This window comes from Hemicordylus capensis, chromosome 1, assembly GCF_027244095.1.
Source record: "Hemicordylus capensis ecotype Gifberg chromosome 1, rHemCap1.1.pri, whole genome shotgun sequence".
In the NCBI taxonomy this organism is placed as follows: Eukaryota; Metazoa; Chordata; class Lepidosauria; order Squamata; family Cordylidae; genus Hemicordylus; species Hemicordylus capensis.
The window spans coordinates 415,954,913-415,969,753 of NC_069657.1; the positions used below are offsets into that span (position 1 = coordinate 415,954,913).

At 42.4% G+C, this 14,841-nt stretch overlaps 1 protein-coding gene across 6 annotated transcripts in view; it reads left to right on the forward strand.

Annotated features, from left to right (window-relative positions):
• ESRRG (estrogen related receptor gamma) overlaps positions 1–14,841 on the forward strand; it is a 767,139-nt gene that overhangs the window by 394,381 nt on the left and 357,917 nt on the right. Inside the window, exon 1 of one of the 6 annotated variants that reach the window (XM_053309134.1) lies at positions 9,684–9,701. The exons of the other annotated variants lie outside the window; for them this stretch is intronic. The gene's annotated coding sequence lies outside the window, so the exon portion shown is untranslated. Of the gene's footprint in view, positions 1–9,683; positions 9,702–14,841 lie in introns of those variants that run through there. 6 annotated transcript variants of the gene reach the window in all.

Sequence of the window (14,841 nt, forward strand, 5' to 3'; positions counted from 1 at the left end):
AAGCTGGGATTTTTTTGTGAGGGCATGGACATAAACCTTATTTATAAATAAAATTAAATAAGTAGGCTATCTCCATGTCCAGAGGCAGGATGCCTCTGAGTACCAGTTGCAGGAGAGCAATGGCATGAGAGGGGGCATGCCTTCCTCCTGGTTGTGTGGCTTCCTAGGGCATCTGGTAGGTCAGTGTGGGAAACAGGTTGCTTGGCTAGAAACGCCCTTGGGCCTGATCCAGCATGGCTCTTCTTATGTGCTTAAATTAATGAATGAGTGAATAAATGAGCATTGCTGATCTCAAAAAAGCAGTGAGTACTGATTGACTGCTCGATCGATCGATTGACTGATTGATTAAGTGCCATCAAGTCGTTGGTGTTGACTCTTAGCGACCAGATAGATAGATCCTCTCCAAGATGATCTGTCTTCAACTTGGCCTTTAAGGTCTCTCAGTAGTGCATTCATTGCTGTCATAATCGAGTCCATCTACCTTGCTGCTGGTCGTCCTCTTCTTCAGGGGCACACCTAGGTAATCTTGAAGAGCAGACCTGGAAGGGCTTCAGAGCCCCCCCCCCCACTTGAAGGGGTCAGGGGCAAGTTAAATTTTTTCTTTCTTTTTTCACCTTTTTTCAAGACAGGGATGGCCACTCGAGGGGAGACCAAGGTGGGGGAGGCGGCGGCAAGAGCTCCTTTCCTGAGCCCACCTGCCTCCCAAATGACAGATCGGGCCATTTTCAGCCCATTTCAGGCCTCTGCGCACATTGTACAGACTTCAGCAGCAATTAAAGAGATACCGCCAACAAACTCTTATCGCAAGCCCCTGGCTGGAATGCAATCCTGAGCCATTGAAAGCCAATGGGAGTTTGGCCATTGACTTCAGTGGGTGTGTGGAGGATGATCTGTTCAGGAATCCTTAATTATTATTACTCACCCATGACCCGTGGTGACATGTACAAAACCTCCCTCTTCCTCAATGCACAGACACACACTGCCCCCTTCATTCCCATTTCATTTGCCTCTGCTGTTTTAATTAATTTCCGAATGTGAGTAATTTGAATGCATCATAAAAACACAGGTGAGAGAAAGTCAAGAGGAAGCACCCACACAAGGCTCCACTTTGCTTGTTGACTGGCTTGGAAGCTAAACCACTTAAGGCTCAGCAAATCGTGAGGATGGATCTAACCGCCCCTTGTAAATACTCGACGAGTTCGTTACCTTAATTACCAACTTGTTTCTGAGGACAAAAAGTGGAGTAATGAATGTAATGAAGCTAATTAAGTGCACATGTATATGTTATGAAATATCGAAGGTTTCTTTGCATGGAATAGTGCTGAGGCTTTTGTATGGTTTGGTTTTCCTTTCCCAGACATTGCTGTTCACCTTGCCATTTTCTGTAGCTCACGTGCCCGTGTGCAGAGAGCCCCTAAATGGGTCAAAAATGGCCCGATCTGTCATTTGAGAGGAAGGCAGGCAGGCTCCGGGAAGGAGCTCTTGCTACTGCCTCCCCCACCTTGGCCTCCCATTGAGTGGCCACCGCTGCCCTTGTCCCTGCTGCGGCAGTTGCAAAAAGTTTTTTAAAAATATATTTAACTGCCACGGCAGGTGTAGGGCAGCAGCGGGGTGAGCATGGGGCAGTGGTGGGGCTCTGGGGAGGCCCCCCAGAACATTTATAGCCCCCCCTGGATACAGGAGGCCATGGACCTAATCCCCAAGGTCTGTGGCTAAGTGCACCTCTGCTCTGCTCCTTCAACTTTTCCCAGCATTATGGACTTCTCAAGGGAGCTGTGTTTTCGCATAATGTGTCCAAAGTATGACAGTTTGAGCCTGGTCATTTGAGCCTCGAGTGAAAATTCTGGATTGATTTGTTCTATGATCCATTTGTTTGTTTTCCTGGCTGTCCATGGTATCCTCAAGAGTCTTCTCCAGCACCAAAGTTCAAAATCATCAATATTTTTTCTGTCTTGCTTATTTAAAGTCCAGCTTTCTCATCTATAGAGTGTCACAGGAAGAATATTCTTCAAACAATTCTAATCTTTGTAGGTATAGAAACATCACGGCATCAAAATATCCTTTCCAAGGCCTTCATCAATCCTACCAAGTACTAGTCTCCGGAATATTTATTGACTGCTGGATCCCTTTACTGTTGATGTTCAATCCTAAAAGGCAGAAGCTATCCACCAATGTCTTCATTATCAATTCTGAGGCTGGTTGTTGTACCTGTTGTCATTAGTTTAGTCTTCTTTACCTTTAGTCGTCATCCCATTTTTTTCATTCTGCTCCTTGACTTTCATTACAAGAGCTTGCAGATCATTTGCATTTTCAGCTATCAGAATGGTGTCGTCAGCGTAGTACAGGTTATTGATGTTTCTTCCTCCAACTTTAAAACCATGCTTATCTTCTTCCAATCCAGCTTCTCTCCGTATATGTTCAGCATATATGTTGAATAAATAAGGAGAAAGCATACAGCCTTGTCTTACTTCTTTGTTAATCTGGAACCAGTCTGTTTCACTATGCTCTGTCTGGACTGTGGCTTCCTGTCCTGTGTACAGGTTCTCATGAGATGTTCTGGGATGCCCATTTTCCTTAGGATATTCCACAACTTGACATGATCTATGCAATCAAAGGCTTTTCTGTAGTCAATGAAGCACATATTTATTTTATTTTATTTTATTTTATTTTATTTTATTTTATTTTATTTTATTTTAGTATACTTTGGCTTTCTCAGTTATCCAGCATGCATTGGCAATTATGTCTCTTGTTTCTCGGCTTTTTCTGAAACCGGCTTGAACATGAGGCATATCCCTTTCCACCTAGGGCTCTAATCTGTGTTGGATGATCCTGAGTATTATTTTGCTAACATGTGAAATTAGGGATATTGTGCAGTGGTTTGCACAATCTATTAAGTCTTTGGTATGGGTATGTCGTATGTAGACTGACCTCTTCCAATCTGCTGGCCACTGTGTTCTCCAGACTCGCTGGCATAATTTGGTTAGAGCCTTGGCTGTTTCTTTTTCTGTTGCCTGCCATATTTCTGTAGCTATTCTATCGGTTCCTGTAGCCTTCCGACCTGGTAATGATCGGAGTGCTGATATAACTTCCTCTTCCCATACTAAAGTTTCTTGCTGGTAGGAAATATTTTCTAGAGAATTTTGGATGTTGACATCCCTGCTGTACAGATTTTCAGTACATCTCTGTTTGATCTCTGAATCAGTTACTATTTGTCCTTTGGCATCTCTTAACATACCAATTCAAGGTTGGAAGGAACCTCCTTCTGAGTTCAGAGATCTTTTGGAAAACATTCCTTGTTTTTCCATGTCTATTTCCATCCTCAGTGTCTTTTGTCCTTGTAATACTGCTCCTTGTCTCTTCTAATAGCTTTCTGAAATTCCCTATTAGGTTCCTTCCTAAGGTCTTTATTTTTCTTGACTATGGCTTCTCTCCTCTTCTTGGCAATTTCTACCGTCTGTTCTGATATCCATTTTGCGTTTTTCTGTTTCTTGGTCTTTGGCAGTCTCTTTCAACTTCTATTCCACAGTTCCTCTGGTTCCCTATCACCACTAAATTCTTCTCTGGTTCAGATCCAATCTCTCCATTGAATTCAATGGAATCTCTCCATTGAATGCCTCCATTGATTTCAATAGGGAGACAGAAAGAGGCCTCAACCCTGGAAATGCCTGGAAGATGGCAAACAGCAACTATAGACTTTCTTCTCCCAAAGGTCTTCAGTGAAGAGGTTGTTTTCTAATAGCAGATTCTCTTTTTGGTCTTAGAGCTGTTATTTGTAGTTGGTGGGGGGATCATGGAGCCTCCATGATCATTGGGGCTGGGGTGGAGGAGAAAAAGATTTATTGGCTGATAAGAACGCAAGAAGAGCCTTGCTGGATCATTATAAAAGGCCTATCTAATCGAGTATTCTGCTTCACACAGTAGCCTACCAGATGCCTCTGAGGAGCCCACTAGCAAGAGATGAAGGCATGTCCCGTTACCTGCCACTGCCCCCCTGCAACTGGTATTCTATGGCATACTGCTGCTGAACATGAATGTAGCATATAGCCATCAAGACTAGTAACCATTAGTAGAGAGGTTTTCCATGCATTTGTCTAACCCTGAGAATCCCCACCTGTGGTACTCCAGATGTTGCTGAACTATAACTCCCATCATCCTCAGCTACAGTAAATCGTTCAACAACGTCTGGAGTACCACAGGTTGGGAACCCCTGGTCTAAAGCCATCCTAGCTGATGGCCATCATCACCTCCTGTGGCAACAAATTCCATAGACTAATTATGCTAAGCCAAGCTATTTTCTGACTTGGAGGCAAGGAGAAACAGCTCAGTTTTTTTCTGAGCTAGTCCAGTGTGAATCATAGGTAGCTCGATTTTTGTGCTTAGGCCATGAAGGGTGATAGTGGCAGCCAGTGTAGCTAATATTATAGAGATGGAATAAGCTCTTATTTTCCAGTATCCATTATGAGGTGCACAGGTACATCTTTCACCAGCAGAAGCCTCCAAGTTCTGTTGAAGGGCAGCCTCACTCAATAGGTAGGAGTCAAGCCTGGTTATAACAACATCAGTTAGTGAGATTTCCATCTCCATTGGCCTTCCTTATTAACATGTGTTACCTTATGAGGCAAATAGCACTTTGGGCATTAACTTAGATTGGGAAAATGGTCTGAGGGCAGCATTCCTCTTAGTAAAGGTAAAGTGTGCCATCGAGTCGGTGTCAACTCCTGGCGACCAGAGAGCCCTCAGGTTTTTTGTTGCTAATGTCTCCTTTGTGTTTCTTTTTAGATTGTGAGCCTTTTTGGGACAGGGAACCATCTTCTGATTTATTTTGGTATGTAAACTGCTCTGAAAACCTTTCTTTTGTTGAAAAGCAGTATATACAATTAAAAATATAATTTGTCATAGTTAATACAGGTTTTTCCATCAAGGTAGGGCTTCTGTTTCAGGGAAAATGGTATCTAGTAGTAGCATGTAGGTAAAGTGTGCTGTTGAGTCTTTGTCGACTCCTAGCAACCACAGAGCCCTGTGGTTGTCTTTGGTAGAATATAGGAGGGGTTTACTATTGCCATCTCCCATGCAGTATGAGATGATGCCTTTCAGCATCTTCCTATATCGCTGCTGCCCGATATAGGTGTTTCCCATAGTCTGGGAAACATACCAGTGGGGATTCGAACCAGCAACCTCTGGCTTGCTAGTCAAGTCATTTCCCCGCTGCACCATTAGGTGGCTTCTAGTGGTAGCACATACTGAGTCATAATCAAGTAAGAGCTAAAATGCATGTCTGTTAATTACTCTAATTGTCATAACACTGCAGGTCAGAAGTTTGGAGCATCCAAAAGATAGTGAAGAGTTTCCATTGAATGCTGATTCTCAGACTCGGGTGTGTGTGTGCAGATATTGTTGGACTACAATACCAATCATCTCCAGCCAAATGGCCGGGGATGGTGGGCATTGTAGTCCAACAATATCTGGACCCCCGAGTTTGAAAAACCCTGCCCTGAAAAGATTAACAAAATAGGACATATCCTGCCCTTTGTCCTTTCATACTGTAAAGGCAGTTAAAATAGCAGCAGTTGAACCATTTGGAGCTGGCAGGGTAGCCAGCAGTACATTTAGACAGTTTCTAATTTGGAAGAAAAGGGGTATGATATTGGTTTAATGTTGTGATTCATTAGGTGAGTCTCAATGACTCTTGGGAATGAGATTCACTTTGTGCTTAATTTCCCCCTGTGTGTGTTGTTCTATGCAGCCTGAGTGTTGCATGAAACAGAGTTTGAATGTTATTGTAGTCCCACATTAAGCCTGACCTTGCAGCTCAGTATTAATTTGAAGTAGTGGAATTAAAATTTTCTATTCTTTTGCATTGTCATGCCTCACATTGATAAGCACAAAGAAATGTAAATAAAAAAGACCTATTTCACAACCCTAGCTACAACCTTTTTGTTTTATGACAAAAGACAGTTAATTAGCATACTAGCAGTAAGCAGCCTTCCCAAACTCCTGCTAATTATGTATTCTGTTGACCGTGACTCCAGTCATAAGGTAATTGGCTTGCAGCAACATGACATTTCAAATCATCTCTTGAAATTACATCAAAAAGCCAGCCTGTTTTGTTTTGATAGGGGAACAATCAATTTGATAAGTGGTAACACAGCTCATTGTTTCACATTAATTAGACTAATTGCAGCATGTTAGCCTCTGAAATAGACAGAACTTGGAAAAGACAAAGGCTGCGGCCTTTAGCATGCAATGCATGTGACAGTTCTACTTGCTTGCACAAAGTCGAGTCAGAAAACAGAGTTCTTAGAATTCAGCCTTGCAGGAGGCTGGGTGTTAACAGTGTCTTGATGTGTTATTTTTAATTCAGTGGCATTCAGTAATAAGAACCAGGTGCAAGATATCTAGAGAGGAAAATTGGGAGAGGAAGGCACAGCATTGGCAGCGCCAATTTCTGAGTGATCTTAACATACATTTTCTATACTTTTCCTGACTTCTAAAATTCCATATAAACCCATTACTAATACCCTCAGCAGTCATTCCAATTAACATTAGTTTGAATTAGTTTGCATGTGCATGATATAGAGTGGGAAGTTATGTGAAACTTCCATTAAAATGAGTATGAGTTGGACAAGAACACAGTTCTAAATATAATTAATTCCCATGGTTCTTATACTGCTCATATCAGACACGATTCTATCTTCTTATTATTTATTATTTATTTATTTTATATAGTATGTTGAGGTTTCCGGCATAATGCTAGGTACAACCACTGGTTGTGAAGAAGTCTGTTCTTTGAATATTTTTAGGATAAAGTTCTGTACTTATATGTTTATTTGGGATTCAGTTAAATTTATATGTTTAAATATATATACACCTTTTTGTATTACTGTATTTACTCAAATAGAAAGTGACTCTGAATTTAAGATGATGCTTTAAAAGGCAGAGGTTAAATATAGGCTGTACCTGTATTTACCCAAAAGAAAGAGGACTCTGAATTTAAGACAATCCCCACCCCCTACAAATATTTAACATAAAAGAACTGAGGAAAAACCTCATCTTGGATTTGGGTAAATATGGTATCTGATTAATTATATTGGTATTTCAAATACAATAAAATGTAAATATCTAAACTGATGATAATTTTTTTTGTTTTGCAATATCTAATATTGCTTTTGCATTTAATAGAACACTGATATTTTAATCAAGTTTGAGGAGAGCTGGTCTTGTGGTAGCAAGCATGACTTGTCCCCCTAGCTAAGCAGGGTCCACCCTGGTTGCATTTGAATGGAAGACTACATGTGAGTACTGTAAGATATTCCCCTCAGGGGATTGAGCTGCACTGGGAAGAGCAGAAGGTTTCAAGTTCCCTCTCTGGTTTCTCCAAGATAAGGCTGAGAGAGATTCTTGCCTGCAACCTTGGAGAAGCCACTGCCAGTCTGTGTAGACCATACTGAACTAGATATGGTCTGACTCAGTATACAGCAGCTCCCTATGTTCCTAAGTTTAGCTCCATAATTTGCTTAGACTCCTTAATGTTCATGTTTCTGAAGTGGTTTGTTCTGGCAGGATTTCGATATAAGTCTAATGCCCCCAGATCCTAAACATTTCCACCAACACATCACAAAACACTCTGATAAGTCACTGGGTTTGTATTTAGAGGGATGGCGGGGGTAGCAGTTGGTAGGTGGTAGGCAGGTGCATGGCAAGGTTGGAGTGGGCCCTGGGGCAAAAGTGAAGATGGGCCTGCCTGCTCTCATGGCTTTGTTGCAGAAGAAGTGTAAGGACCCAGTGAAAAACAAAACCTTCTCAGCATGCCCTTCTCTCACTCCATTGCAGATAATATCACACACGCCACTCGCACACACTTGCACATTTGCATTCCTCTGGCTCTGAAACATTTTAACAGTTATACTTACTACATTCTTATAAACACCCTGGAGAAGGTTCCTGTTGTTTAAAGCTGAAAGGAGTTTTCCAGCCAGGAACCAGTAGAATGCCTGTGAGTCAGGGAGGGGGAGAATGAAGAGCGATCTGTTGCCCAGCCAGTGGGTCCCACACCCGCCACAGGACCAGGTACATTTGTCGGTCCCACCCAACCACCCACCCCACCTCATTCATTATAGCTACACCCCTGGTGGTAGGTTTGATGGAGAGAACAGTAGTTCATTACATGACTGTGGAAGCTTGGGTGTGACCAGCCCTTGTGAGTGACCACTTCCCTTCTTTATCAGAAAGATTGTTTGCTTATCAAGCTCACTGGATATTTTGATCAAATTTCAGAGCAGATTCTTGTGCTGTCCCAAGGTTGCAATATTTTCATGTACAATTTCAAGGAGGTGTAAGGGAGGAGAAAATGTACTGCCATGCTCATTATTCTAGATACATGACCGTCCCAATTCACATAGTGTTGTGTACAGAATTGCTCATGCACGGACTTCTTTTCAGGTAATGCTGCAGCAAAAGAAAACTGCATGTGCCATAGTCATTACGATTTCCAGAAATCCAGAATGAAATAATGGCAGGAAGCAAACCTTTCTGTGCTTATCTCTATCTATGACCAAATCAAGGTAAACTGAAGAGGCAACCCTAGTACATCGTATGTAGTCATATTCCATCCGAGGACATCCGAGGACATTTGTTACAGTGACATGATTGGCCTATAGCTGCTATGAATGTCATTGGAAGCGCAGCCATTATACAAATACGAAATCTTCTCCTTATTCACATACAATACATTGGATTATTTCTTACTTCTCCTTTCTCATCATGATTGTGAACACTTTCTTTTAATTTGTCCCTGTCGTGTTTACATGACAGTGTAGAGAGATATAAGTTCCATTCACTGACTATACAGTAAAAATCTAGATGTGCCCCTTAAACCCATGGCTCATATTGATTTGTTTAAAAGAATAGTTTTTAGTTGAAAATACAGTGTAATTAACTATCCCAATATTTACAAAAACATTATGGTTTCTGTTTAGAAAACAGTGGCCGGTGTTGTTGGATTACGAACTGCTAAGAATTTATGCAATGGAGAAATTAATACGATTGTAATTGCTCTAAAATTACAACAGAATGAGTGATGCACCTGCCCGGCTGCTTGTACTAAAATGTCCTGGTTCTATACAGGAAGCAAATTGGGATAAAGCACAAGATTGAAGCCTTTTAGCATTCAGTTAAAGTGCTGGTTCCACTTGCTTGAGCACAAGCTGGAAATGGCGTTGTTAGAATTCAAGGCAACACCCTTGCTGTCACTACTGGTTCTTGTGTAGTCAAGTTCCTGCTTGGAGCAGAGCAACTCTTTGCTCAGCTAAGTGAGCGTCAGTCACAGGCAAGGTTGGCTGTTAGCCCAGGGTAGCTCAACTTTTCCACGCTACACCTGAATGAAATATTGACGAGACAGTGCTAGCTAAACAGAGTCAAGAAACGCTAGATAGGGGGGAAAATTATATAATTAAATTGTCAGGGGATTGACAGAATAATTTTGGACATGTAACTTACACTTTCAATACACAGAGCGCTTAGGCCATTTTCTCAATGCAGCCGCAATCACAACAATTGTTTTGAACTGTATCTGTGTATCTCTTTCATGCCATCATATACACAGGGAGAGGACTGCAGCCAAGAATTACTGTGTGAACCAGTCCTCAAAGGGACAGTATAAAAGAACAGAGGCAGAAGGGGGAAATAGAAGAAAATAAGACCAGGTTAGCATTTTTGGCAGAGCTACTGTATTAATTATTTGAGTTTCTTTGCTATAGGTGTAAACAAAAAGAAACACTTTGCCAACATCTTGGAATACACAGTGGCTAGGTACAGTTGGCTGTTCACCAACTTGAAACTAGTAACTTGAAAATAGGGTGCCACACCTTTTCCCCCCACCATTCTTGCCATGGGAACTGTGACAAGCCCCAGACTTCCACCCAACTTTGAAGCTGCAGAGACTGGGAATTGTCCTGCAGTTGTGCCACATTTCCCTATCCTCTCCCTGGCTCCAGCGTGGATTCTCAGAGGCTCTGGTGGGCACTGTGTAAAACAGGATGCTGGACTAGATAGGCCTTGGGCTTGATCCAGAAGGGCTGTTCTTATGCTTATAAAGTGAGAAGGAAGGTTGTTTCTGCACTGTGTTTCTAAGGTGGTTGGAGCTCCTCGCAAATGTAGTGGTGAAGTCACACACACACACACACACACACACACACACACACACACACACACACACACACCACACCACACCACACCACATACACACCTCCTCCAGACCTGAGCTGGAATAGGGAAGGTGAGGAACTAGGTCTGATTCTGCGTTTTCAAGGCACTTTCAAGGCGCTTTCACTACCTGGAAAATGCAGTGGCAGACCAACAAGCCCTTCAACAAGACCAACTTGGCAAAGGGCTTGTTTTGGCTGCTTGAAGCAACCTACAAATGTGGCATTTAAGCAGACAAGTTCACACTCCCCTTTCCACCTCCAAGCTAGAGAGGCAGAATTTCTAACTGATCCCTTGAGATTTGAGGAAAGAGTGGATTGTTCCTGATTTTGCCCTGTATTTAGGAGATGCAGCATGAAGTAAGGGTCGATCTACCAAACAAATACTAAGATCTGTGAACACTGCATAAGTCTAATCCAGTTTTTAAAAGGTAATTAGAAAAACTGCCCATGACTTTTCAGGAGTTCCAAGAGTATAGTATTGGATACCCTATGGGACTGGAACTTCATGATTATTTGTATCATTCCAAAAGTAATCATGAACAAGAATGGCAAGAATGTTGTGTGAACATTCGTTCCAGCTAGAAATGAAGGTATGGAGTTTGTGGGGGCAGGATCTGGGTTGCACCCATTGGCACTGCCCCCAATCTCTATAGATTTAAAGTGACATTTGTGACCTGCTATCAGCACCCTGCAAAAATGGAAGGTACAGATACATCATAGGGAGCCTATGTGCATTCAGCTGTATGCACCTAAGCTCCTGTGTAAACGATACGTGGAGGCCAGCCAGGCCAGCAGAGAGAACCCCTTCTAACACATATTCATTTTTAACTGAAATGAATGTTTGTATAGGGCTAAGCTAGTGTCCTTTTAAAATGTTTTATTAGCTATTCTGGATACACGTTCTTTTCTCCCTTTCTGCTTCAGTGCAATTTCAATGGAATCATTTGCATGACAATATATGCAAGTGTTGCTGAAGTTAATACATCAAAATGAACAAAGCATCTTGGAATGATGATGATCTTACCCTTGCATAATCTGCACTCATTCTGCTGCATTTGTTCCTGGTTTGTCCTCACTTTAGGTGCTTGCTGTTTGGCAACAGAAAGAATGTGTGTGTCTTTTTTTTTTTTTAAGAGGAAAATGGCTCATGAAATTGGCTCTTATTGTTTGCAGTGCAATGATAAGTAGAGGAAATTTTTCAATTTTTGCCTTATGAGCATTGCCAAGAGAGCTGCTGGGTGTGGTTTCTTATTGCCTTACAGGAGAGATTAAAGGTAAAGTGTGCTGTCGAGTCAGTGTCGACTCCTGGCGACCACAGAGCCCTGTGGTTGTCTTTGGTAGAATACAGGAGGGGCTTTCCATTGCTTCCTCCCACGCAGTATGAGATTATGTCTTTCAGTATCTTCCTATATTGCTGCTGCCCAATATAGGTATTTCCTATAGTCTGGGAAACATACCAGCGGGGATTCAAACCGGCAACCTCTGGCTTGCTAGTCGAGTCATTTCCTGCTGCACCATTAGGTGGCTCACCGGAGCAATTACTTGTACTCTTTTAGAGCATTGTGCAATCTAAAACACTTTAGATGTAACTAGTTACAAAGCTTGTAACTATATTTACAAGCTTTTGTAAACACAATTGCAGTAATTGTGTTTGGATTATCACAATATGCTCTACGTGGCTCTGCCCTTGAAAAGTATTTGGAAACTACAGATGGATAGCAACTACAGTGCAGCCAGCCAGATTGATATCTGCAGTGCACATATTACACTGATTTTGAAGATGTCGCACTAGCTGCCAATCTGTTCCTGGGCAGAATTTATGGTTCTGGTTATCACCTTTAAATCCCCAAGTGACTTGGGCCTCAGGTGTCTTAAGGACCACAAGTCCCCAGTGAAAATACCCACCTAATTAGGTTGGTCGAACACCTCTGTTCTGTGTGCAGATGCCAGCTGAAGTTTGCTTGTTAAGCACACAGGACACAGCCTTCTTGATGATTGCCCCCAGGCTATGGAACTTGCTCTCAGATGAGACCCACATGTTTCCCTCACTGCCGCTCTTTCAGAGACTGTTACATACTGCCGTTTTCACTAAGACTTTTGACTAGTGAGTGGTAGACCTCTGACTCCCTTCAAGTTTGGTTTTGAAGCTGCATATGTTGGTATCTTTTAAGTACTTTTTAAATTGCTTTGAATTCGTTTGTTGTTCACTGGAGTCCCAGGATGAAGAGCGGTATACCAATGTAAAAAATAAATATAGGTACCAATATTTATTAAGTTTTCTTATAGCTGTAATGCTTTGATTCTGTCCACATTTCTCTCTTAGTTAGACTGAAAATAAACTAGCAGGTTTTAGCCAAATAAGTAGTCGGGATGGTGCATGGTTACTTCAGAGAGAGATATTAAATTCAGCCCCTGAGATATGTGTGTGTGTGTGTGTGTGTGTGTGTGTGTGTGTGAGAGAGAGAGAGAGAGAGAGAGAGAGAGAGAGAGAGAGAATGAGAATGCACACGCGTGTGTGTGCACGCACATACATACACACCCCTCTTTAGCTTCTTCTGATTCATGTCACAGTACTCCGGTGAGGCCTGAAGCTACAGCTGGCAAACTTCTCCTTTCTAGGCAACTGTGAAAACATGAGCTTTGTTTCATGAGAAACACGAGTTCTAGTCCTGGCGAACATATTATCGATGCCTCTCTGAGCTTCCCTCAGCTGATCTGTTCTTCCTCCCAGTAGCCCTCAGCCACCTGCTATTTTCTCAGGTCCTTTGGTTTTTTAATCCTCTGCCAATGCTGTCTCACTTTGACTTGACTTGAATGCAGCCTCCTCACCTACTCAGCATCCATCCTCCTTGTGAGATTTGACCACAACTGCTCCCCTTCTTTGTCCCCCCTTTCCTCACCCCTTTTCTTTTCTACCCTGTTCTTCAGGCCTCTCTCTTTCCCACTTCCTCAGGTTTTCCTGAAGCTACCCTGCTTCAGATTCCCTGCTCCTAGCTGACCTGTTTTCTAAATCCTCTTCCCACTCAGCTTTCCAGTCTCAGTCTCCTTACCATAAAGCTGCTGCAGTGTGAGGTTTTAATCCCAGCCCAATTGTATTAGAAACTTGTTTTACATAATTTTTTTTTGTTGAATGTTCAAATTGATGGACTTTTTCCTAGTTCCTGACTATTTTAACATGTTGCAGTAGTTTATTGCAAACACCAAGCTGTTCTCATGTGTTAGGTCTAGGGATGCCCAACCTGGCTTGGGCTGCACGTGGGAACCGGCCCAATCCCTGCGGGCCAGCACCACCTAACCCCGTTGTTTAACCCCCATTAGTTTTGCAGTTTAAAAAACAGGTTTCATTTTTAAGACAAAGGCAGCAACTTAACAGATAAATGGATCAGTGCACATGTGGCACATTAAAAAATCAGAAGAGAGCCCAGCAGCCTGACATTCACTGATAGTTGTAAAATCTGGAAGGAAATGGGGCTCACTCTATAGCCAAGAAACTTCATATGTTACATTTGTATATTATATCTATCTTCTCCCAAAGTTATGATTAATAATAAAGGCTTTGTCTCTATATGGAAATCTCAGTGTGTGGCATCCAAAGCCCTGTTGACTCAATGAGTGCTAGCACAAGACACCTTTCTCACATCCCCCCCCCTTTTGAAGCTCCCTGCACTCCCCGAAAAGCTACTGTTGACGGTCAAGAGAACTTTGGCAGTGGCATGGGATGTAGCCACTGTTCCCTTTAAGAAGGATTCCCAAATGTTGTTGACTAAAACTCCCAGAATCCCCTGCTGCAATGGCTTCTGCTTGGGGATTATGGGAGTTGTTGTCAACAACATCTGGGAATCCCTGTTAGAGGGAACAGTGGATGTGACCAGGGTGGCGGATGCAGGGGGAATATCTAGAATCTGTCAGCAGGGTGGTGCCTTTGCTAGTGGTTCATCTCATGTTTTATTGGTATTTCCTCTCCCTCTGCTGTCCCCCTGCACCTCATTCCAGACTGTTGCAGCAATGGCTTTTCAGGGGGCTCAGAAAGCTTCAGTAGAGAAGAGGAGTGGGGAATTTTGCCTTGCACTGATACATGTTGCATCAGTGGTACAATCTAGATGCTACCCAATGTACTTACACTAGTGAATTTCCCCCAGAGTCTGCACTTTACCCAAAATGTATCCTTGCAAAGGGAGAAACAGCAGTAGCAAAAGTATCCTCCTTAGGTGGAGCATCCACTGCTGTCAGAGAACCTGGGAAAGGGAGTTCCAGTTAAGTCCTTGACTTAAAGGCTTCTTCCACTGTGCAAAGCCCTCCCCTAGTGCTAATTATTGCCTCTGTGAAAGAATAAGTTTTGAAAAAGGCATAGGATGGTGATAAGGGCTGGCAAACAAGTTTTTGGGATGCACCGACGTTATGAAGTCTCTGGGGAAGAGAAAAGCTTGGTAAAACTGAGCTAATTGTGAGATGAGCTGAGGAAGCTTGCCCATCACCAAAGATAAGTGAGCTGAATACAATAGAATATATGAATGAAAGATTTATCTTTCATGGTTCCAAAGTGTTTTGAAATGTAGAGCAGACTGGATTCAAAGCCAATTTCCCCTATCATGGAAAGTGTCTTTACCAGAGGACTTGCAGTATTTTTCATAGTGCTACA